The sequence below is a fragment of the Ambystoma mexicanum genome, chromosome 5p (assembly GCF_040938575.1).
Source record: "Ambystoma mexicanum isolate Mex_15411 chromosome 5p, UKY_AmexF1_1, whole genome shotgun sequence".
In the NCBI taxonomy this organism is placed as follows: domain Eukaryota; kingdom Metazoa; phylum Chordata; class Amphibia; order Caudata; family Ambystomatidae; genus Ambystoma; species Ambystoma mexicanum.
The window spans coordinates 578,417,127-578,442,551 of record NC_090930.1 but is presented as its reverse complement, the minus strand read 5'-3'; positions in this window follow the sequence as shown (position 1 = coordinate 578,442,551).

Sequence of the window (25,425 nt, the reverse complement as noted above, 5' to 3'; positions counted from 1 at the left end):
GCACTGTTTTCTTCCACCATGGAAGCAGGGGTGGACTGGGAACAAAAAGAGGCTCTGGAAATAATTTTCAAAGTTGCCCCATCTTGCATATTTTCAGCAAGTCCAACCCTTTTCCTATGGGAACATTTGGAAATAATATAGGTTAGCACACAAAAGAGATCCAAGTGCACAATTCTACCGGGAAACCTCCAGAGTTCCCTATAGACCAGTCCACCCCTGCATGGAGGCTTGCTGCCGAGTCCAAGGGAACGCCAATGTGATTGGTTAATAAATACAAAAAAATATTAAACAGAATGTGGAAGTAAACACTCTCTAAAAATACATAAAAATTGGAAAGTGAGAAAAATGAAAAAAGTGTGAAAAAAGAAGTACAATGAAATCCAGATGCAGGAAAGGAAAGAAGAAAGGAAAGAGGACTTCAACATAGAGGAACTTGGAAAAGAGAAAAAGAACAAATGCAGAAAATAACATTAGGGATCAAAAACAACAGTGGGAGAAGTATTAGACAATGACAGGAAATACTTACATGTACAGCGCTAGAAGAAGAAGGGCTCAAATTGTGTCAAAATACAAAAGCAAAACACGCATACTGCAAGCATTTCTAGAATTGGGTGATCATTAAAAAAAAGGGATCTGCAACCTGTGGCTCTCCAGATGTTTTGGCCCACATGTCTCATGATCCCTTACCAATAGCAATGCAGGCCATGGCTGATGGAATTTGTAGTCCAAATCATATGACGATGCAGTCAGATGTTCAGACCCCTTTCATAAAAGCACTGCCTGTTGCCTCGTGCTCCATATATGCACAAAACTGCCCTGTGACTTCCAGTCTCCTTATGATACCTAAATATGTTTTAAACCGTATATATTTTTGGGCAACATGTCTGCATCAATTACTATATGCATATATAGTTAACAATAGTGTTAGCCTTTGCAATCAGAGTCCGCCTGTGATAGGCGTTTGGACACATGGACATAATGTTTGGCGTTTTTGTTTTTTTTGTTTGCATAGAAAACGTAATAATGTAGTCCCCTTAACCAACTATGAGATTCTCTAAAGCCTAAGTGCCGATAGAGTGATTTTAGCTGAAACTATGATGTAACAATGGTGTGATACAAAATGCTGTTACTTGTATCGTTCACCTTTTATGGTGTAATCAGCGAGACCAATGGTTTTCAATACATCTGTGAACAAATAAATAAATTAGTTCTCAATAGGTCTGATTCGGCCCACTAACAGTCTTTGTTTTTCTACCCCCTTGTGTCACTCACTACTCGGTGTATTTTTGCTAACAGAATGGTAAGTAGAACTGGCAGATGTGGTGTGAAACACAGAAACGTTGTCTGTATTTTCTCGAAATGAGAATGATGGCAGTGATTATTGGAAGCAATACATGGGAATATGATATGATATGATAGAATATGGCATTTGTAACGTGCCTATACACAAGTGTTTCAAGGCGCGACGAGGCAGGGAGGGGGGAACAGAGGGAAGACAGACAACGATCCTACCATGCCAGGTGTCATTCAGATCACGCAAGTGCATGGGTAGGGGAAGGGGAAAAAGTGCATGGGGAAGGAGAGGGGGAAAAGTGCAGTACAGGGTAGAATAATAGATACATAATAGGGCCAGCTGGTGGCAAGTGCAAGGTAAGTGCAGACAAGTGCTGGGAAGGGGGCTGTAGGGATACAGAGACAGTCCCGCAGTGCTGGGGTTGCCAGGGAGGCAGTGCAAGTGTAGAGTGGCTGGGCCAAGGACCGAGATCGGTGAGAGTGGCCCAGTTGCAGATTCAGTGCAGTTTCAGTTCAAGAATTAGCAGGTAAGAGGGGGAGAGAAAGCAGAAGCAAAGAGGAAGGTTTTGAGGTGCTTCCGGAACCGGAGATGGTTCTCCTCAAGTTTCAGGGAGGCAGGAATGAACGGAATGAATGGTAATGGCAGACATGTATTTCTGGAATTCTGACAGGACTATATCAGTGAGTATATTCTACAACCCTCATGCTACTATGCTAAATGTCTCGTGAAGAAACAGAAGGACCACCTCAGATAAAAGAGTTATGGAACATTTGAAGAGAGACCGTACGTGTTTTGATGGGTGTTTCTAGATTCTAGATTAGTATTAGTATTATTATTCTAGACTTGTCAAAGAACAAAGCAAGAAATTATTGAATGCAAATTATTGGTTATTATTAAAGGTGAAGGCCCACGGACCTGGATTTTGACTTGTAGCATGGAATGTCTTTACAGCAAGCAGAAGGGGCACTGGCCTATTGAGTGACACAGTAGGCGACAGCTTCAGGCTTCTGTAGCCCCCACTACTTTTTCATTCCCAAATTTGAACACAAACGGGCTAATTTTCTAATTCCCTAAATCCCTGTAATGTGACGGCATAGACAAGTTACGTCTGCACTTTTGCCTCTATAGGTCCTAGCTGCTGAATTTTCCTTATTTGCCGGTTGAAGTGCAAAAGGGCTGTACAAATGAAGTAAACAATGCCTGCCATGTATGCATGGCAGGAAGCATTTCCATGGATTTCTTTTGAGTTTGCTTGCTTTGTGCTGGTTCAAAAAAGCCAGTGGACTCCATAGGTAACCACTGAACCCATTATCTATGATCCACCTCTGCTCTCCACTATACAAATACATGAAAATGAGAAGTGGGGTAGCACCATACAAATATTAATAAACATAGCTACAGAAGGTCCTTATATCAATTCAGAAATTGAAGGGAAATGTATACTTTGCTTGCTGGATACTATAGAAAATCACGCAGCAATTACGTCTCGCAATGTTCCTATCGTGCTGCTTTCTTCTGCAACTGTAAATATCGTTGTCTATATAATGCACCTGTTATGCACTCCGTTACTGGCCTTTTGTCATTGGCTATAGGTCCCATTTTAGAGGAGCATGCTTTTCTTTTCAATCTATTCCCTACAGTGAATTTGTTAGGTCACTGCCATCTGGTGAAAATGAAAACAAGGAATTTACTATTTTCCAACCAGGATTACTGCAATCACCAACATATGAAGAGTTGAATTCATTGCTCTCCAAGGTACCTGACAAACTGTGGTTGCAAATGAAAAGGCTTATTAGAAATGCTGAACCTATTTGAATCCAGGTGAACCCAATGAAACCTTTACTACAGAAACCAAAGTATCCCTTGCAACCATAAGCAGAACACGGAATACATGGCTCCATAAAGTAATTATTGTCCAGATTCCTAACCATGTAGCATCCAAAATGTGCCATTGAAATACAACATGTATAGTCACATAGCATTCTGTTCAAGATTATACTGTTTTGAAATCAGAGGTTTTACCATCATTTCCAGTGGTTCCCAAACCGGCAACAATAATGACATGTTTGTGTTATGCCTTATACTCTACCACTATAAATTATGACAACCACTATTTAGTCACGTGTACTCTCTCGGGTTGTACATGTACTGTGCATCTACAGATATATTCAGAAAGTTTCACACTCTTCTTGCAGATGCTTAATTAAGGAATTGGATAATGGTAGACTTCTAGGATGTTCAGTAGTGGTCCACTATGAAGATGACCTCCTTGCTGATTCACCCTCATAGGAAGCATTTAAGCAAGATACACTGGTGATTTTAACAACACTCAAGAAAAAAGGGCATAAGGCATCACTTCAAAAAATTGCAACGGTGCAAAACTAATATAATTTGCAAACCAAAACCCTCAACAATCTCCCGAATTAGATCCTTCCTGGTGGCAACAGGATACTGTTGCCAATGGATATTGGGTTATGCCACCTTGACATGTCCCATGTAGGAAATTATGCATTTACATTCCACAGAGCCTTTTGAAGAGACACTGGCAGCCCAAGAAGAATTTCTCAATGTAAAGTCCTGAGTGTAGGTTTGGTCAAGCATCAACACGTTGCAAGACTCTTTTTAACTGGGATTCCAATGATTGGGCAAGAGATGCTCATCCAAAGGTAGTGCAGGCATTGGAATTGGGCAGAGAAATGTGTTTCCAAAAAGTGAGAGTGTTCTCTATAATTATTATTCCTATTGTCAAACAAACTGGGTGGCCAAGACCAGCACCAAAAAAAAAATGACTTAATAGTGTTCAGACAAACCTTTTATAAGTGCATGTACACTTTCACAAATAGGCAATCTAGTTGATGACAATACTACAGTTAAAGACAATATAGAGGTGGTACTGTGGAGGTTTTATTCCATGGTAAGTTGTTTAATCACATTCAAGTAATGGACCAAACAATTGCATAATAGACCGAGGGTTTTGCATGACAGATAAGGAGCAAACCTAACAGAGGGTTACATTTTTTTATATGTATACACTTTGTGCAAAATGAACCTGTAGTGGAGAGACCAAATGGAGAGATTGCCTGCCTAGATACATTGCTAGAGTTATTTGCACTCTGTCCAACTTGTACAATATTCTCCGGAAGTATGAACTTCACCCCAGCTGGAAGGCTTAGACAACAGAAACATTGCAAGGATGCAGAGAAGAGTCCAGAGACAAAGGACGATCAGATAGAAGAAATGCTGACCTCCAGCACCCAGAGAGAATCATGGGTGTTGGGGTTCATTACCACTGTTGGGGGTGTACCGGAAAATCAGGCTTCTGAGGAGAAGTGCAACATTTTAATCTGTCATGGACAACATGGCCAGTACTCCTATGGGACCACCTCCATGCTCCGCCACACCAAATCCAACCACCAGGATGCTCTGAGAAAGGTTGTTTCTTTCTCAGGAAGTAGTAAGCTGTCTTCCTCTACCTCATATTCCTCAACCAATACTGCCACCACAAAGGCTACTCATGTGGGGCAGAAGATTCCACCAGCTACCTTGCAAGCCATACAAGAGGCTGCTGATCCACATCTTTCAAAGACAACCATACTCTGTATATATTACAACACACCACTCTGCAGGGGGGAGCAGTTTAGAAGTGATTTTGAGGCTGCAATAAAAGAGCATGAAAAACACTGCCTGTTACCATAGATTTAAGACACACCCAACATTTTCCCCTTTCCACCTGCCCATCTGTATTTTTGGTTGGTGCCCCTTCCCTAAGTGTACTCCCTCACCTTACTTCCTGGCTTCTCCTGCAACAAAAACAAATTTAAAAAAATAAAAACACCAAAAAATGGTGCCTTTTGGAGCCACCTTTTACAGTTAAAAAACAGAACTAAAAAAATGAATCTTACGGAGTCCATCTACTTTACATTTTTGAATAAAGCAGTTAGACTGAATACGATTCTCCAACCAGACCACTGGCATTTTGCACTATGCTAATGAAAACAATGGACAATTGTATAGTAGAGAAAAAGAAAAAAGAACAAAAACTATTTTCTGTCACAAATATTTTTCTGTAGCATACAACAAGTACCATGATCAATGGACCTTTACAAATATCCATGGTCTCTGCAGTCCCCTTTCCAGACCAGGCATTATTTAAACAACCGGGTAGCACGCACACTCCATCGCACAAGACAGCCCTTAAAAAGAAGAGAGATGTACAATTACAAAAATCATAATTACAAATTCGAATACATCCCTCCTTCCACTCACTAGCGGTTATTCCTCTGCAGTTTCTACTTGCATAAACCGCCTGCCTTTAGTACCACATTGTGAAACCTAGGCCTTTTCTCCCTCTTTAGGATTTTCAAATTTAGTTGACTTTCACTGGTTTTAAATGTGCTTGTATCTGCACTACTAAAATTGCATTGTGAAACCTAGGCCTTTTCTCCCTCTAGGATTCTCAAATTTAGGTGGCTTCCACTGGTTTTAAATTTGCTTGTATCTGCACCACTAAAATTGCATTGTGAAACCTAGGCCTTTTCTCCCTCCTTAGGATTCTCAAATTTAGGTGGCTTCCACTGGTTTTAAATGTACTTGTATCTGCACCACTAAAATTGCATTGTGAAACCTAGGCCTTTTCGCCCTCTTTAGGATTCTCAAACTTAAGTATGTCTTCTCTCCTGTCTTAGAATGGCCTATGCTTTTTCTGCACTCACATCCTGAGTGATGTTATCTTGTCCCATAGCTCCACTCACTTACCTCTCGCTGTCTTGTCTGTCTACGCCTGGTACCCCCCCTCCTCTCCCACCTACTCTATGGCTCTCTCTGGTCCCTATCTTCTCTAACTGCTTCTCTATTGACTATCATGCTCTTTTCACTAAGTCTGGTAGGAAGAAGTTTAAAAAGGACATCCTGGTCTCTAACCCAGGCCTCGCTATCGCTGACACCTACATCAGTGCCTCCTCCAAGGAAACTCTCACCAACATCCTCTTTGTCGTCCCTTCACCAGATCTATGGACCCCTCATATGGTCTCTGTGCTCTCTCCTTTCTCCTCTTCTCCCATTAATGATGGCACCCGTTGGGATGCCCTCCTAGCCTCCTTCCTATCCTCTAAGGTAATCATTAATGTCTACTCGAATGGGACCATTTTGGTCCTCAGGCTAACCTTCATCTCCTTGATAGACGCTTTCCGTGCCTCATCAAATTTCTTCACCTGCTGTCCCCTCTCCCCTTTTCTTGGCTACTTTGCCTTCCCCCTCCCTCCCTGCCCCCTCTCGGCTGCTTTCTACACTTCCGCAGGGCATACCTCTGATCTGTACCCCTCCCCGGAAGTCCTTCAAGGAGGGCAACCTTCTCCACATTGCCACTGTTAACTCCCGCTGTGCTGTCAAACATCCCTCTGACATCTGCCGCCTTCTTGAAGAACTTGACCTTGATGTCCTCGGTCTCACTGAGACATGGTTTACGGCCAGCTTTGTCACCAGCTTTGACACGCTCCTACCTGATGGCTACAAGATCCTCTCCGCACCCAGGCCCAACCGCTCTGGCGGGGGCGTAGCCCTTATCTTCCCTGAGTGGATTCCTGCCTCTGTCACTCCTACGCAGGCCTACTCCTTTTTCTTTTGAATGCCTCATCTGCAGGCTCTCTCTCTCCCCTACCCATTTCCTTACTGTGACTACTATCTATCGGCCACCTGGTCAGATTTCTTGCTTCCTCTCTGAGTGTATTCGGCCCTCTCCTCCTCACTCCTGGCCTCAACCACTCAACTCCTCCTTCTTGGAGACTTCAACATACACCTTGATGCCTCCTGTCCCCCCTCTGGACTCTTTTGCGACCTCTGTGACTCTCTCTCACTCATCATTCTCCGCTCTGCCCGACTCATTCTGCAGGGCACACTCTAGATGTTCTGATCTCTTCAAACCTTTCCCTCTCTGTCCCTCTCTCCACTCCTCTATCCTGGAGTGATCAGTTTCTCCTATCCTCCCACCCCACCCTCCCTACCCCGCAAGCCAAGCCACCTCCGTCACTGCCACTAACCTTTTTGGTCATCCGACCCATGAAGCGCATGTCAGTTGAGGCTTCCGCCGCCACCTTCTCACCCCTTCCTCCCCCCCTGGCTGACTCTCACCCTGACACAGCCCTCTCCACGCTTCACTCTTCTATATCTGATATCCTTGCCCCTGTCATGAGAATCCGCCTGAAGCCACAAAGTCAAGTGTAACTCCTGGTATTACTCAGACCTCATCACCCTAAAACGCAAGTGTAGGGTGGCCGAGAGGAAATGGCGTGCTTCAAGTTCATCCTCTGACAAAATGGCCTGCCACCTGCTGCAAAGGCAATACCAGCTCTCCGTCCTCACCAAGAAGAGAGCTCATATCCAAGCTTGCGTCTCTGCTGCATCTAACAACTCGGCTGAACTCTTTAAAATCTGCAAGGAACTGGCCAATCCTGCCACAGTCTCTACTTCTCCTGTCCCTTCCCAGGCCCTCTGCACAGCAGTGGCTTCTCACTTCATTTCTAAAACTCAGGACATCCTGTCCTCACTCTCCTCCTTTCGCCTCCCTCCCGCTATTCCCTGCTCTTCCTCTGGCCATTCTTCAGCCACCCCGCCCCCTCCTTCTCTGCCTTTCCCCTTTTCTCTGCAGACAATGTTTCTAGACAAGTCTGATCTATGAAAGTCTCGTCGAAACAGGTTCACCCCTGTTCCTCCAAAACTATCAAGGACCACATCGACTTGCTGGCTCCTGCCTTGGCTGATTTCTGCAATCACTCCTTTACCACTGGAGTCTTCCCTTCCCCCCTGAAGCACTCCCTTGTGCACCCTCTTCTTAAGAAACCCTCTGCAGACCCCTCCTGCCCGGCTAACTAACGAAAAATCTCCATCACTCCCTTCCTGGGCAAGCTCCTGGAGAAACTGGCCATCTCCCAGCTCAATCTCCACACTGAATCTGTTGTTTGTCTTTATGACCATCAGTCTGGCTTCAGAGCTGCAGGAAGCACAGAAACTGCTCTCCTGAACATCCGCGAAGACCTGCTCACCAACCTTGACTCTAACACCCTGTGTGTTCTCATCTTGCTTGATCTCTCTTCTGCCTTTGACACTGTCAACCATGCCATCCTGCTCAACCATCTCCGTGATAACCTGGGTATCACTGGTCAGGCTCTGGCGTGGCTGACTTCTTTCCTCTCCAACCAACCCTCCCAGGTCCTACTTGGGTCCTTGCTCTCTGACATCTTTTTCTCTACCTGTGGTGTCCCCCAGGGATCTCACCTCTCTCCTTGGCTGTTCAACCAATACTTGGCACTCCTTGCCCACCGCATCGCTGCTCTCTGTCCCAACTTTAAGTGCTATGCGGATGATACCCAGCTCATTTTCAGGCTACCTTCGGCCTCCTCCTCTCCTTCCCTCATCTCTGACTCTCTGTCTGTCATCCAGGAGTGGTGTGCCGCCAACGGCCCCTGCCTTAATGCCAGTAAGACTGAGATTCTACTCATCGGCACACCCACTCCCTCCTTCCCTGCAGCTCTCTGGCTGGCCTCTCTTGGCCCTCTTCCTACTCCCACCTGCAAGGCTAAAAACCTCTGCGTCATCTTCGACTATGCACTCTCCTTCTCCCCTCACATCTCTGACGTCTCTAAGAAGTCCCACTACAAGCTGCACCTCCTTAGAGGTATTCTTCCTTTCCTATCTTTCCCCCAGAAGCTCACTGTCTCAATAGCCCTGGTCCTCTCTAGGCTGGACTATTGTAACAGCTTCTATCTAAATCTGCCTACCTCTACTCTCTGCCCTCTGCAACTTATCCAGAACAGGACTGCGAGACTTGGCCTTGGCCTCAAACCCAGGGGTCGTATCTCTCCAGGACTGAAATCTCTGCACTGACTCCCAGTGGCTGCAAGGATTAAGTTCAAAACCCTCTGCATTGTACACAAGCCCTTCTGGGGTCTGGGCCACAGTACCTTCAAATCTCTCTTCGTAAATATCTTCTTCCTCAAGCTCTTTGCTCATCCGCCTCCAACTCCCTCAGGGTCAGTCGCTTCTCCAAGCAATGAGTTGGTGGCAGATCACTCTCATCGGCAGGGGCGTCTCTCTAGAACAGCCCTCCTGCCTCCCTGAAACCCGAGGAGAACCATCTCCGGTTTCGGAAGCACCTCAAAACCTTCCTCTTTGCTTCTGAGGTATGGAAAAATGTGTCTAAGAGTTTTAAGGTGGTAGTGGCAGGACTACTTTGAGACATTGTTGACTTGGCACCAGAGGGTTAGATCTGAGTCTAGGGTGCATCCAAGGTTTTTTACTGAATTAGAGCGTGTTGGTGAGTTGCCCATGGCAGATGGCCAGGGTAGTGGGTATGGAAGAAGTTCGGTGTTGCCACATACCATGATTTCGGTTTTAGAGGGATTTAGTAAGAGGTGGTTTGTGGTCATCCAGAGATCTATGTCAAGGAGGCCAGAAGCAAGGTCAGGTAAGCAGTTGGGATTTGAGTTCAGGAGTTTTAGAATTAGTTGAGTGTCATTGGCGTAGTTGTAGCACAGGATGTTGTGCAAAAGAATTATTCGTGGGAGGGTGACCATGTAGAGGTTAAACAGGAGGGCTGATAGGAATGCTCCTTGTGGAACTCCAGTGTCGACTGGTCGGGCTTGGGAGGAATAGGAGGAGAGTAGGGTTATTTGTTTCCTATTATTGAGGAAGGATGCTATCCATTTGAGAGCGGTTCAACAAATTCCTAGGGAGTGGAGGCGGTCAAGGAGGATTGAGTGGTTGATTGTGTCGAAGGCGGCGGATGGGTCAAGAAGGATTAATGTGGCACATCCCGCAGAATCTGCTGTGTTTTTAAGGTCATCCCAGATTGAGGTTAGGGTGGTTTTGGTTCTGTGTCGGGCTCTGAAACCTGATTGAGCGGGGTCTAGGAGATTGTTCACTTTTAGTTGGGATTTAGTTTAGTTTAGGGATTTAGTTGGGAGTAGGCGTTTCGGTCAATGAGTTTGGCAAGGAACCTGGTATTTGAAGTGGTAGTTTTTGGGTTCGAGAGGGTCGAGGGAAGATTTTTTTATAAGAGATTTGACATGAACCATTTCGAATGCGTCGGGAAACATTCCTGAGGAAAGGGAGTAATTTATGATGGTTCTTGCGTGTTCTCCTGCGCAGGTAGATGTGAACATTTCTTTGAGGGTTGTGGCTGGGCAAGGGTCCAGCAGAGAGCTGGATGGTTTACGAGCAGAGAGAAGTTTGAGAAATTGGTCGGTTGATATTGGACTGAAGGAGTCGAACATTGGTTGGGTAATCGTCGCAGGCGGTGGGATGGCCGGTATGGAGGGTGGATTGCCTGGTGGGTATAAGAGTGCTAGTTTGTTGGTTAGAGCATTTGTTCTTTCGAGAGTTGTGGTGTAAAAGTAGAGACAGTGTGAGTCGCACAGCGATTGAGAGGGGGTCGGGAGGGTGGTGGTGCATGGTGGTTTGGTGAATTTGGTGATGATTTTGTGAAGTTCTTTGCTCGGGTTTTGCAGTTTAGGATTCGGGAGTTGTAGTGGTCTTTTTTTGCTTTCTGGATTTCAGCCTTGTACTGACGAAGGTGCCGGGCCAAGGTGGGTCTGTTCAGGGGTGTTTTGTCTTTCCGCCATTTGCGTTCTAGGGATTTATATAGTTGTTTAGTGGTCTTCAGTTCAGGTGTGAACCATCTAGGGAAAGGGCCACGGCGGGCTGATGATTTGCAAGAGGGTGTGAGCCACATTAGTGAGGTGTTGAGCCATGAGTCAAAGGCGTCGGAGGTTAGTTGTTCATTGAGTAGGCAGGTAGGGGGAGGAGACTGAAGGAGTGCGTCGGCTAGATTAGGAAGGATTATTAGTTTCTTCCAGCATTTGCGTAGATTCGGAGGTTCAGGTTCGGGCAAGACGAGCAGGTTGGGTGAGCAAATGGTGAAAGAAAATGTGAAGCGATCTGACCTGATGATAGAAGTGGGGGGGTTTAGAAGTATCAGGTTGTGGGAGCTGAAGATGGCATCAGTGTGTGTCCTTTATAGTTAGTCGGGCCATTTATGTGGGGCTGGAGGTTAATTGCATTTAGGCCGAGAGTGGGTCATAGGGTTGGTGGGAATCTCAAGCCGTATGTTGAAATCTCCTAGCAGGGTGAGGTTGGGATGGTTTAGTTGGAGGGTGGCAATAGAGACACAGAGGTTGGTTGAGAATTGTCTATCATAGCCAGGGGGTCTGTAGATTATTAGGAAGCTCTGGGAGAATGAAGGGGGGAGGGATAGTTTAACGAGGAGTGATTCGCAGGAAGGAATGGATGGTTGGTTGTGGATGATTGAGGCATGGAAGGGAGACTTGAACCCGATTACTATTTCTCCTCCTCTAGTGGGACGGTTCAGTTGGATGAGGGAGTAGTCCGGTGGAAAGGCTTAATTGGCAATAGGGGCCAAGACGTCAGAGAACCAGGTTTTGGTGATAAAGACCAGGTCTGGGTTGTCAGAGACGAGGAGGTCAAAGATGCTGTGCCTGTTCTTTGCTACGTATTGGGCATTAAAAAGGATGCAATTCACTTGGTAGAGGAGGAGGAAGTCGGAGTGCCAGAGATGGGGGGTGGGTGGAGAGGGTGGAAACTGGAGAGAGAGATGGGTGGGGTGGTTGGTGGTCGATGGGAAGAGTATGCGAGCAGAAGAGTTGGTGGGTTTGGGGGGAGGGGATGGACGCGTGTGCTGGGATTATTGGGTTTGGCACTGGGGATTTGAGGGTGGGGTGTGGGGTGTTAGGAGTTTCAATTGTGGACGGTGAGAAATCAAGGGAGAGGGGCTTCAGGCAGGGTGAGGCATGGGGGTAGGGTGGTGGTGATTGGGATGATGAGGTGGTGGGTCGAGACAGGAGAGGCAATGAGTACTGAGAGAAGGAGGGAACCAGGTATGTTTTCTCTTCAGTGTCTTTGTTGCGATTATTGTGTGAGAGAGGGTGGGGGGATCAGAGGGGGAAAGGGACGAGGCTTCTGTTCTTGCAAGGGCGAGGTGTGCAGTTTTTAGGGAGGGGAAGGAGTGTGGTCGGAGGGGGATGGTGATGGGAGTTGATGAGGGAATCGGGGGTGAAAGGTTGTTGGGTCGGGTGTGCCTGGGAGGGTAGTGAAGGGAGCGGGTATGATCATGGTAGGCTGATGGGAGAAGCAGTGGTCTTAGGGTGGTTGGCTCGCCATTGTGCCCCTCTGGCTTGTTGTTTGGAAAGGGGATGGGTAGGGGATGTGGTGGAGGGTGGGCTGATTGGGGATGGGGGAGTGGGTGGCATGGCTGGCGGGAGTCAGGGGGCGCACAGGAATCATTTTCAGCAGACCTTGCTCGATTGGGTGCACTCATGGCTTGAACTGTGATATAGATGGGGTTTGATGATTTTGTTCACACCATCCCACTTTAGCTATATTACTTGATGTTAATTTTTCATACTTTTATGATTAACAGTACTACAGCTGTACCTAGCGATTATTTGTACTTTCTAAGTTCAACTATAGCACTGGGTGAAGTTATTCCCAGTTTCTAGGTTCAACTAAACAGATATGTTATTAGGGATCCTTTCTAGACACTATTTCACCACCGGTATGCTAATCAACACACTTTCTAAATGCAATTACACCAAAAGCAAGACTAGACCACAACTATGCTGTTAGGCACGTTTCAAATACAATTATACCACATATGTGCTATTTAGGAACACTTTCTAAATGGTCTTTCATCACAGATATGTTATTCGGCACTTTCCAACTCCAATCACACCATAGAGATGCTATTAGGGACTCTTTCTAAATGATATTTCACCAACAGATATTCTATTCGGCACATTATCTAAATGCAATTAAACCACAGAGATGCTATTAGGGACTCTTTCTAAATGATATTTCACCAACAGATATTCTATTCGGCACACTATCTAAATGCAATTACACAACAGATACGCTATTCGTCACACTTTCTACATGCATTTATACCACAGATATGCTATTTGGGACACTTTCAAAATGTAACTATGACCTGGATGCTATTAGATGGACTTTCCAAATGCAATTATTCCACAGATATGCAATTGGGCAGACTTTCTAAATGCAACTTTCTACATGTAAACTACACCAGAGATATGCTGTTAGGATGACTTTCTAGATGCAATTATGCCACAGATACGCTATTGGGGGACTTTCTAAATGCAATTATTCCACAGATATGCAATTGGGCAGACTTTCTAAATGCAACTTTCTACATGTAAACTACACCGGAGATATGTTATTAGGAGGACTTTCCAAATGCAATTATGCCACAGATATGCTATTCGGGGACTTTCTAAATGCAATTATTCCACAGATATGCAATTGGGCAGACTTTCTAAATGCAACTTTCTACATGTAAAGTACACCGCAGATATGCTGTTACATGCACTTTCTAGATGCAATTATGCCACAGGTACGCTATTGGGAGACTTTCTAAATGCAATTATTCCACAGATATGCAATTGGGCAAACTTTCTAAATGCAACATTCTACATGTAAACTACACCGCAGATATGCTGTTAGAAGGACTTTCTAGATGCAATTATGCCACCGCAGATATGCTTTTAGAAGGACTTTCTAGATGCAATTATGCCACAGATACGCTATTGGGAGACTTTCTAGATGCAATTATTCCACAGATATGCAATTGGGCAGGCTTTCTAAATGCAACTTTCTACATTTAAACTACACTGCAGATATGCTGTTAGGAGGACTTTCTAGATGCAATCACACCACACATACGTTATTGGGAAGACTTTCTAAATGCAACTTTCTACATGTAAACTACACCGCAGATATGCTGTTAGGAGGACTTTCTAGATGCAATTATGCCACAGATATGCTATTGGGAGAATTTCTAAATGAATGCTACTATGCAGAATGACGAGTATACAACAGATTAGCTTACTGGGTTGAGTTGTAGGGTAGTATGGTGTGAAGTAATTGCTTCTGTCCCCACTCTTGCCACACGTACTTGTTGTTGGCTTCTTGCTTCTCCTGCGGATACCTGCAGATACTGTTTGGATCCGTCTCAGTAGGAGCCGTCCTTTGCTTTGGGGTCCTTAGCCGATGGGGCTGCCGGGCAGAGGCTGCCCTGGAGTGATCCTTAATGTGCTCAAGGAAGGGCCAATTGGATCGCGCGAGTCGAGGGGTGGAAGCGGGAGTGAGGAGGTGCGGGTGGGAGGGCTGGGGGGTCTTTTTTCAAATTTGTCTGCTGGAATGGGGGCTCAGGAGGAGGACCACTCACCTTTGGGTCAGCCGGGCAAAAGGGGGCTTGGGAGTGCTCACACAGACGACTACCAGTGCAGGGAAATACTAGGGCCAATCAGATTGTGTGAGTCGAGCGTTGGAGCAGGATTTAGCTGGACCAAGAACCGGGAGCGAGGGGGTGCAGGCAGGAGGGCTGGTGGGTCTTTTTTCAAATGTTTCTGCCGAATGGGGCCTCGGAATTGAAGACCACTCACCTTGGGGTCAGCATGGCAAAAAGGGGCTTGGGGGCGCTCACACAGAGGACTTGCAGTGCAGGGAAGTACTAGGGCCAATCAGATCGCATGAGTCGAGGGGTGGGGGCAGGATTTAGCTGGACCAGGAAGCGGGAGTGGGGGGGTGTAGGTGGGAGGGCTGGGGTGTCTTGTTTTCAAATGTTTCTGCCGTAATGGGTGCTCGGGAAGGAGGACCACTCACCTTTGGGTCAGCAGGGCAAAAGGGTCTTGGAGGCGCTCCCACAGAGGACTACTAGTTCAGCGAAATACTAGGGCCAATCAGATCGCATGAGGGGTGGGGGTGGGATTTAGCTGGACCGGGAAGCGGAAGCGAGGAGGTGTGGGTGGGAGGGCTGGGGGGTCTTTTTCAAATTTTTCTACTGGAATGGGGGCTCGGGAAGGAGGACCACTCACCTTGGGGTCAGCACTGCAAAAAGGGGCTTAGGGGAGCTCACACGGAGGACTATTAGTGTAGGGAAATACAAGGGCCAATCAGATTGCGCAAGTCGAGGGTGGGGGTGGGATTTAGCTGGACCAGGAAGCGGGAGCGAGGGGGTGCGGGTGGGAGGGCTGGGGGGCCTTTTTTCAAATTTTTCTTCCGGAATGGGGGCTCGTGAAGGAGGACCACTCACCTTGGGGTTAACAGTGCAATCAAGATTTTGGTTTTGTCAAGATTGAGAGCTAGGTAATTCAGGTCCATATATTCTTGTAATGCATTGAGAATATTTTGCAGGCCTTTCGGTGTTTTGGACAACAGAAACATGTCATCCACGTATAAGAGCCATGGAATTGGTTTATGGCCTAGTTTTGGAGCATCAGCTATGATCTTGGAAATATTGCCCCTTATTTCTGCAATGAAGTTGAACAGGCTGACAGTAGTATACAGCCCTGTTTCAAACCTCTGCATGTTGGAATAGTTGAGGAAAAAGTCCCCCTCCAAGGTTAGCCGGACTTGCATGGTTGTATTAGAGTGAAGCATCCCTATCAATGTAGTGATTGACTCAGGGCACTTCGCCTTCTGAAGTTTTTGCATTAAGAGCCCTCTCAAGACTGAGTCAAACACTGCGTTATCAATCAATAAATGACATCTAAGTCTGATGGTGCATGAACTGTGAATGGGCTTTGATGGCACTAACTGACAGCAGATTTACAGCGGTACCCAAGCCTGGAAGAAAACCCAGTTGAAAGGGATCGCTAAGATTTTGGTTGTCTAACCAGATGTTGAAATTTTGCAAAATTAGACGGGCAAAAATGTTTACTGACACATCGAGAAGGGTGTTAAGTCTATAGTTGACAGGTGAGAGCCGATTGCCCTTCTTGAATATGGGAATGATGATTGAATGCAGCCACGAGGATGGTATCACTTTGTTCTGCAATACCTGCTTAAAGATGGTATGCAAGACCTTGGCCAAGCAGGTATGCAAGACCTTGGCCATCAGTTCAGGGTGTTGTTTCAGCATGAGATTATGTAAACCTTTCAGACCACATGCTCTGGAGGTCCTCAACTTATGTATATAGTACAGATTGTCCTCCTCCATGACTGGCATCTGAAGTTCATGAGTTGCCGAACGTAAGGCCAGGGCAAGATTAGCCTTAGGTAGTGAATACAGGACAGTGAAGTGATTTATCCATTCCTGTTCTGACACAGCATTAATTTGTATGGGTGCCTGGGCAAACCCATGGGCCTATTTATTGAGGTGCCAAATTCTGGACAGATTTGTAGTGGCAATCTGTTGTAACATATGCTTTCCATCATGCTGGAACTTTAACATGTGCCTAGCTTTAAGCCAGTTTTTATATTGAGATTTCAGGTGTTTTAAAGCCCAAGACCTATCAACTGGTGGCAGAGGTGTAGTTGCCTGCTTTGATTTACGGAAGGTTGCCTTTCTCTTCTGTAAAGCTGCATCAAAGGTATGCTTGTGTTTGAAACTAGTTTTGCTGTTAATGGATCGATGTGCTCTAAATAATTGTAAGGCTGTTATATAATTGTTTTGTCTAGAAGACGAAATATGTCCGTGTAGATGCCTTAGGATTTCCTCGGTCCACCTGAAGCGATTATGGCCTCCATTGAGCCTTAGCTGAGAGTGATATTTGCTGGTAAGACTGCCAAGTCTATGATAGAGCTTAAGGGGGTAATTCATAGAATGCAGTGCACAAGTGGCGCACGCGGCTGGCGCACAGTGTGCGCGTGCGAATCCCTGCGCCAGCCGCGTGCGCTAAAATCCATTTCCGCGCACAGCGTATTCATGGATTCCAGCCACCAAAACCAGCCGTGGCGCACAGTGGCGTAGCGACCCAGCAGCAGCGCCAGTTACGCCTCCAAGAACGCCTCTCGCGCAGGGAAAAGCCATCAAAATCCCCAATCCAGCGCAAAGGGCTGCGCTAACCCTGTACCAGCATGGCAAGCGGGCTACGTGTATCACTGGGGTGCGCGGGAAGTACCTCACGCGATTGGACCCGTGCGAGCAGGGTACGCATATTTCAGGGGTGCGCGGGAAGTTCCACACGCGATTTCAGCAGGGTACGTGTATTTCAGGGTGCGGGAGAAGTATCACACGCAATTTCAGCAGGGTACGTGTATTTCAGGGGTGCACAGGAAGTTCCACACGTGATTGGCCCCGTGCGAGCAGGGTACGCGTATTTCAGGGGTGCGCGGGAAGTTCCACACGCGATTCCAGCAGGGTACGTGCATTTCAGGGGTGCGCGGGAAGTTCCACATGCGATTTCAGCAGGGTATGCGTATTTCAGGGGTGCGTGGGAAGTTCCACACGCAATTTCAGCAGGGTTCGTGTATTTCGGGGTGCGGGGGAAGTTTCACACGCGACATCAGCAGGGTACGTGTATTTCAGGGGTGCGTGGGAAGTTCCACACGCGATTGGCCCTGTGCGAGCAGGGTACGCATATTTCATGGGTGCGTGGGAAGTTCCACACGCGATTCCAGCAGGGTACATGTATTTCAGGGTGCGGTGGAAGTACTACACGCGATTCCAGCAAGGTACGTGTATTTCAGGGGTGCGCAGGAAGTTCCACACGCGATCTCATCAGGGTACGTGTACTTCGGGGTGCGGGGGAAGTATCACACGCAACATCATCAGGGTACGTGTATTCCAGGGGTGCGTGGGAAGTTCCACACGCGATTCTATCAGGGTACGTGTATTACAGGGGTGCACGGGGAGCACCACACGTGAATTGCACGTGTGGGTCCTCCCAGGTGTTCCCTCTACACCCTCCACGGCCCCTGCAGGTGGCTCACACCACAGGGGCCTACCCTGCACATGTCCTGCAGGCACCCCATCCACCATGGCCATGCCCCCCCAGCCAACCCACATGTCAACTTGCACTACTGCCCACCAACGCATGTCCCACTGCACCCCCAGCCACCAGGGGCACCCTCCACCAGGCCCCCACCCATGTCTGCCACCCCCCCACACCCTAGCAGTGCAGGGTCACCCTGCAACAGGCCCCAACCCATGTCTCCCACCCCCCCACCCCCAGCACTGTGGGGCACCTGCCAGCAGGCCCCCACCCATGTCTCCCACCACCCCCTCCCCCCAGCAGTGCAGGGGCACCCTCCACCAGGCCCCCACCCATGTCTCCCACCGCCCCACCCCCCAGCAGTGCAGGGTCACCCTCCACCAGGCCCTCACCCATGTCTCCCACCCCCCCACCCCCCAGCACTGTGGGGCACCTGCCAGCAGGCCCCCACCCATGTCCAACTCATGTACCCCTGCACCCCCACCCCCCAGCACTGTGGGGAACCTGCCAGCAGGCCCCCACCCATGTCTCCCACCACCCCCACCCCCCAGCAGTGCAGGGTCACCCTCCACCAGGCCCCCACCCATGTCTCCCACCCCCCCACCCCCCAGCAGTGCAGGGTCACCCTCCATCAGGCCCCCACCCATGTCTCCCACCCCCCACCCCCCAGCAGTGCAGGCTCACCCACCACCAGGCCCCCACCCATGTCTCCCACCCCCCAGCAGTGCAGGGTCATCCTCCACCAGGCCCCCACCCATGTCTCCCACCCCCCCACCCCCCAGCACTGTGGGGTACCCTCCACCAGGCCCCCACCCATGTCTCCTACCCCCCCACCCCCAGCAGTGCAGGGGCACCCTCCACCAGGCCCCCACCTATGTCTCCCAACCCCCACCCCCAGCAGTGCAGGGGCACCCTCCACCAGGCCCCCACCCATGTCTCCCACCCCCCCACCCCCCAGCAGTGCAGGGGAATCCTCCACCAGGCCCCCACCCATGTCTCCCACCCCCCACCCCCCAGCACTGTGTGGCACCCTCCACCAGGCCCCCACCCATGTCTCCTACCCCCGCACCCCCAGAAGTGCAGGGGCACCCTCCACCAGGCCCCCACCCATGTCTCCCGGGCCCCCACCCCCCAGCAGTGCAGGGTCACCCTCCACCAGGCCCCTACCCATGCCCCCCCCAGCAGTGCAGGGGCATCCACCACCAGGCCCCCACCCATGTCCAACTCATGTTCCCCACCACCCCCACCCCCCAGCACTGTGGGGCACCTGCCAGCAGGCCCCCACACATGTCTCCCACCCCCCATCCCCCAGCAGTGCAGGGCCACCCTCCACCAGGCCACACCCATGTCTCCGCCCCCACCCCCAGCAGTGCAGGGGCACCTTCCACCAGGCCCCCACCTATGTCTCCCACCCCCCCACCCCCCAGCAGTGCAGGGGCACCCTCCACCAGGCCCCTACCCATGTCTCCCACCGCCCCCACCCCCCAGCACTGTGGGGCGCCCCCACCCATGTCAATCCACCATCCCCACCCCCCAGTAGTGCAGGAGCACCCTCCACCAGGCCCCCACCCATGTCGAAACCCAGCAGTGCAGGGTCACCCTCTGCCAGGCCCCCACCCATGTCTCCCCCCCACCCCCCAGCAGGGCAGGGGCACCCACCACCAGGCCCCCACCCATGTCCAACTCATGTTCCCCACCACCCCCACCCCCCAGCACTGTGGGGCACCTGCCAGCAGGCCCCAACACATGTCTCCCACCCCACATCCCCCAGCAGTGCAGGGCCACCCTCCACCAGGCCACACCCATGTCTCCGCCCCCACCCCCAGCAGTGCAGGGGCACCCTCCACCACGCCCCACCCATGTCTCCCACCCGCCCAACCCCCAGCAGTGAAGGGGCACCCACCACCAGGCCCCCACCCATGTCCAACTCATGTTCCCCACCACCCCCACCCCCCAGCACTGTGGGGCACCTGCCAGCAGCCCCCCACCCATGTTTCCCACCGCCCCACCCCCCAGCACTGTGGGGCACCTGCCAGCAGGCCCCCACCCATGTCTATCACCCCCCGCACCCCCTAGCACTGTGGGGCACCTGCCAGCAGGCCCCCACTCATGTCCAACGCATGTACCCCTGCACCCCCACCCCCCAGCACTGTGGGGCACCTGCCAGCAGGCCCCCACCCATGTCTCCCACCACCCGCACCCCCCAGCAGTGCAGGGTCACCCTCCACCAGGCCCCCACCCATGTCTCCCACCCCCCCACCCCCCAGCAGGGCAGGGTCACCCTCCACCAGGCCCACACCCATGTCTCCCACCCCCCACCCCCCAGCAGTGCAGACTCACCCTCCACCAGGCCCCCACCCATGTCTTTCACCCCCCCACCCCCCAGCAGTGCAGGGGCACCCTCCACCACGCCCCCACCCATGTCTCCCACCCCCCCACCCCCCAGCACTGTGGGGCACCCTCCACCAGGCCCCCACCCATGTCTCCCACCCCTCCACCCCCCAGCAGTGCAGGGGCACCCTCCACAAGGCCCCCACCCATGCCTCCCCCCAGCCCCCAGCAGTGCAGGGGCACCCACCACCAGGCCCCCACCCATGTCCAACTCATGTTCAGAACCACCCCCACCCCCCAGCACTGTGGGGCACCTGCCAGCAGGCCCCCACCCATGTCTCCCACCCCCCCCACCGCCCAGCAGTGCAGGGTTACCCTCCACCAGGCCCCCACCCATGTCTCCCATCCCCCCACCCCCCAGCAGTGCAGGGGCACCCTCCACCAGGCCCCCACCCATGTCTCCCACCCCCCACCCGCCAGCAGTGCAGGGGCCCCCTCCACCAGGCCCCCACCCATGTCTCCCACCCCCCCACCCCCCAGCACTGTGGGGCACCTTCCACCAGGCCCCCACCCATGTCCCCCCCACCCCCCAGCAGTGCAGGGGCACCCACCACAGGCCCCCACCCATGTCTCCCACCACACCCACCCCCCAGCATAGCAGGGTCACCCTCCACCAGGCCCCCACCCATGTCTCCCACCCCCCCACCCCCCCACCCCCCAGCAGTGCAGGGGCAACCTCCACCAGGCCCCCACCCATGTCTCCCACCCCCCCACCCCCCAGCAGTGCAGGGGCACCCTCCACCAGGCCCCCACCCAAGTCTCCCACCCCCCCACCCCCCAGCACTGTGGGGCACCTTCCACCAGGCCCCCACCCATGTCTCCCACCCCCCCACCCCCCAGCAGTGCAGGGGCACCCTCCACCAGGCCCCGACCCATGTCTCCCACCCCCCCACCCCCCAGCAGTGCAGGGTCACCCTCCACCAGGCCCCCACCCATGTCTCCCACCCCCCCACCCCCCAGCAGTGCAGTGGCACCCTCCACCAGGCCCCCACCCAAGTCTTCCACCCCCCACCCCCCAGCACTGTGGGGCACCCTCCACCAGGCCCCCACCCATGTCTCCCACCCCCCCACCCCCCAGCAGTGCAGGGGCACCCTCCACCAGGCCCCCACCCATGTCTCCCACCCCCCCACCCCCCAGCAGTGCAGGGGCACCCTCCACCAGGCCCCCACCCATGTCTCCTACCCCCCACCCCCCAGCAGTGCAGGGGCAGCCTCCACCAGGCCCCCACCCAAGTCTCCCACCCCCACCCCCCAGCACTGTGGGGCACCTTCCACCAGGCCCCCACCCATGTCTCCCACCCCCCCACCCCCCAGCAGTGCAGGGGCACCCTCCACCAGGCCCCGACCCATGTCTCCCACCCCCCACCCCCCAGCAGTGCAGGGTCACCCTCCACCAGGCCCCCACCCATGTCTCCCACCCCCCACCCCCCAGCAGTGCAGTGGCACCCTCCACCAGGCCCCCACCCAAGTCTTCCACCCCCCCACACCCCAGCACTGCAGGGGCACCCTCCACCAGGCCCCCACCCATGTCTCCCACCCCCCACCCCCAGCACTGTGGGGTACCCTCCACCAGGCCCCCACCCATGTCTCCCACCCCCCCCACCCCCCAGCAGTGCAGGGGCACCCTCCACCAGGCCCCCACCCATGTCTCCCACCCCCCAGCAGTGCAGGGGCCCCCTCCACCAGGCCCCCACCCATGTCTCCCAACCCCCCACCCCCCAGCACTGTGGGGCACCTTCCACCAGGCCCCCACCCATGTCCCCCTCACCCCCCAGCAGTGCAGGGGCACCCACCACCAGGCCCCCACCCATGTCCAACTCATGTTCCCCACCACCCCCACCCCCAGCACTGTGGGGCACCTGCCAGCAGGCCCCCACCCATGTCTCCCACCACACCCACCCCCCAGCAGTGCAGGGTCACCCTCCACCAGGCCCCCACCCATGTCTCCCACCCCCCCACCCCCCAGCAGTGCAGGGGCACCCTCCACCAGGCCCCCACCCATGTCTAAAACCCCCCCACCCCCCAGCAGTGCAGGGGCACCCTCCACCAGGCCCCCACCCAAGTCTCCCACCCCCCCACCCCCCAGCACTGTGGGGCACCTTCCACCAGGCTCCCACCCCCCCACCCCCCAGCAGTGCAGGGGCACCCTCCACCAGGCCCCGACCCATGTCTCCCACCCCCCCACCCCCCAGCAGTGCAGGGTCACCCTCCACCAGGCCCCCACCCATGTCTCCCACCCCCCCACCCTCCAGCAGTGCAGGGGCACTCTCCACCAGGCCCCCACCCAAGTCTCCCACCCCCCACCCCCCAGCACTGTGGGGCACCTTCCACCAAGTCCCCACCCATGTCTCCCACCCCCCACCCCCATGCACTGTGGGGTACCCTCCACCAGGCCCCCACCCATGTCTCCCACACCCCCACCCCCCAGCAGTGCAGGGGCACCCTCCACCAGGCCCCCACCCATGTCTCCCACCCCCCCACCCCCCAGCAGTGCAGGGGCACCGTCCACCAGGCCCCAACCCATGTCTCCCACCCCCCTCACCCCCCAGCAGTGCAGGGGCACCCTCCACCAGGCCCCCACCCATGTCTCCCACCCCCCACCCCCATGCACTGTGGGGTACCCTCCACCAGGCCCCCACCCATGTCTCCCACACCCCCACCCCCCAGCAGTGCAGGGGCACCCTCCACCAGGCCCCCACCCATGTCTATCACCCCCCCACCCCCCAGCAGTGCAGGGTCACCCTCCACCAGGCCCCCACCCATGTCCCCCCCAGCAGTGCAGGGGCATCCACCACCAGGCCCCCACCCATGTCCAACTCATGTTCCCCATCACCCCCACTCCCCAGCACTGTGGGGCACCTGTCAGCAGGCCCCCACCCATGTCTCCCACTCCCCCCACCCCCCAGCAGTGCAGGGGCACCCTCCACCAGGCCCCCACCCATGTCTCCCACCGCCCACCCCCCAGCAGTGCAGGGGCACCCTCCACCAGGCCCCCACCTATGTCTCCCATCCCCCCACCCCCCAGTAGTGCAGGGGCACCCTCACCAAGGCCCCTACCCATGTCTCCCACCGCCCCCACCCCCCAGCACTGTGGGGCACCCTCCACCAGGCCCCCACCCATGTCAATCCACCATCCCCACCCGCCAGTAGTGCAGGAGCACCCTCCACCAGGCCCCCACCCATGTCTCCCACCCCCCAACCCCCCAGCAGTGCAGGGTCACCCTCCACCAGGCCCCCACCCATGTCTCCCCCCCACCCCCCAGCAGTGCAGGGGCACCCACCACCAGGCCCCCACCCATGTCCAACTCATGTTCCCCACCACCCCCACCCCCCAGCACTGTGGGGCACCTGCCAGCAGGCCCCCACACATGTCTCCCACCCCCCCATCCCCCAGCAGTGCAGGGGCACCCTCCACCAGGCCCCCACCCATGTCTCCCATCCCCCCACCCCCCAGCAGTGCAGGGCCACCCTCCACCAGGCCACCACCCATGTCTCTGCCCCCACCCCCCAGCAGTGCAGGGGCACCCTCCACCACGCCCCCACCCATGTCTCCCACCCCCCCAACTCCCAGCAGTGCAGGGGTACCCTCCACCAGGCCCCCACCCATGTCTCCCCCCCACCCCCCAGAAGTGAAGGGGCACCCACCACCAGGCCCCCACCCATGTCCAACTCATGTTCCCCAACACCCACACACCCCAGCACTGTGGGGCACCTGCCAGCAGCCCCCACCCATGTTTCCCACCGCCCCACCCCCCAGCACTGTGGGGCACCTGCCAGCAGGCCCCCACCCATGTCTCCCACCCCCCCCACCCCCCAGCACTGTGGGGCACCTGCCAGCAGGCCCCCACTCATGTCCAACTCATGTACCCCTGCACCCCCACCCCCCAGCACTGTGGGGCACCTGCCAGCAGGCCCCCACCCATGTCTCCCACCACCCGCACCCCCCAGCAGTGCAGGGTCACCCTCCACCAGGCCCCCACCCATGTCTCCCGCCCCCCCACCCCCCAGCAGTGCAGGGTCACCCTCCACCAGGCCCCCACCCATGTCTCCCACCCCCCACCCCCAGCAGTGCAGGCTCACCCTCCACCAGGCCCCCACCCATGTCTTCCACCCCCCCACCCCCAGCAGTGCAGGGGCACCCTCCACCAGGCCCCCCCCATGTCTCCCACCCCCACCCCCCAGCACTGTGGGGCACCCTCCACCAGGCCCCCACCCATGTCTCCCAACCCCCCACCCCCAAGCAGTGCAGGGGCACCCTCCACCAGGCCCCCACCCATGCCTTCCCCCCACCCCCCAGCAGTGCAGGGGCACCCACCACCAGGCCCCCACCCATGTCCAACTCATGTTCCCCACCACCCCCACCCCCCAGCACTGTGGGGCACCTGCCAGCAGGCCCCCACCAATGTCTCCCACCCCCCCACCCCCCAGCAGTGCAGGGTCACCCTCCACCAGGCCCCCACCCATGTCTCCCACCCCCCCACCCCCCAGCAGTGCAGGGGCACCCTCCACCAGGCCCCCACCCATGTCTCCCACCCCCCCACACCCCAGCAGTGCAGGGGCCCCCTCCACCAGGCCCCCACCCATGTCTCCCACCCCCCCACCCCCCAGCACTGTGGGGCACCTTCCACCAGGCCCCCACCCATGTCCCCCTCCACCCCCCAGCAGTGCAGGGGCACCCACCACCAGGCCCCCACCCATGTCCAACTCATGTTCCCCACCACCCCCACCACCCAGCAGGCCAGCAGGCCCCTACCCATGTGTCCCACCACCCCCACCCCCCAGCAGTGCAGGGTCACCCTCCACCAGGCCCCCACCCATGTCTCCCACCCCCCCACCCACCAGCAGTGCAGGGGCACCCTCCACCAGGCCCCCACCCAAGTCTCCCACCTCCCCACCCCCCAGCACTGTGGGGCACCTTCCGTCAGGCCCCCACCCATGTCTCCCACCCCCCACTCCCCAGCAGTGCAGGGGCACCCTCCACCAGGCCCCGACCGATGT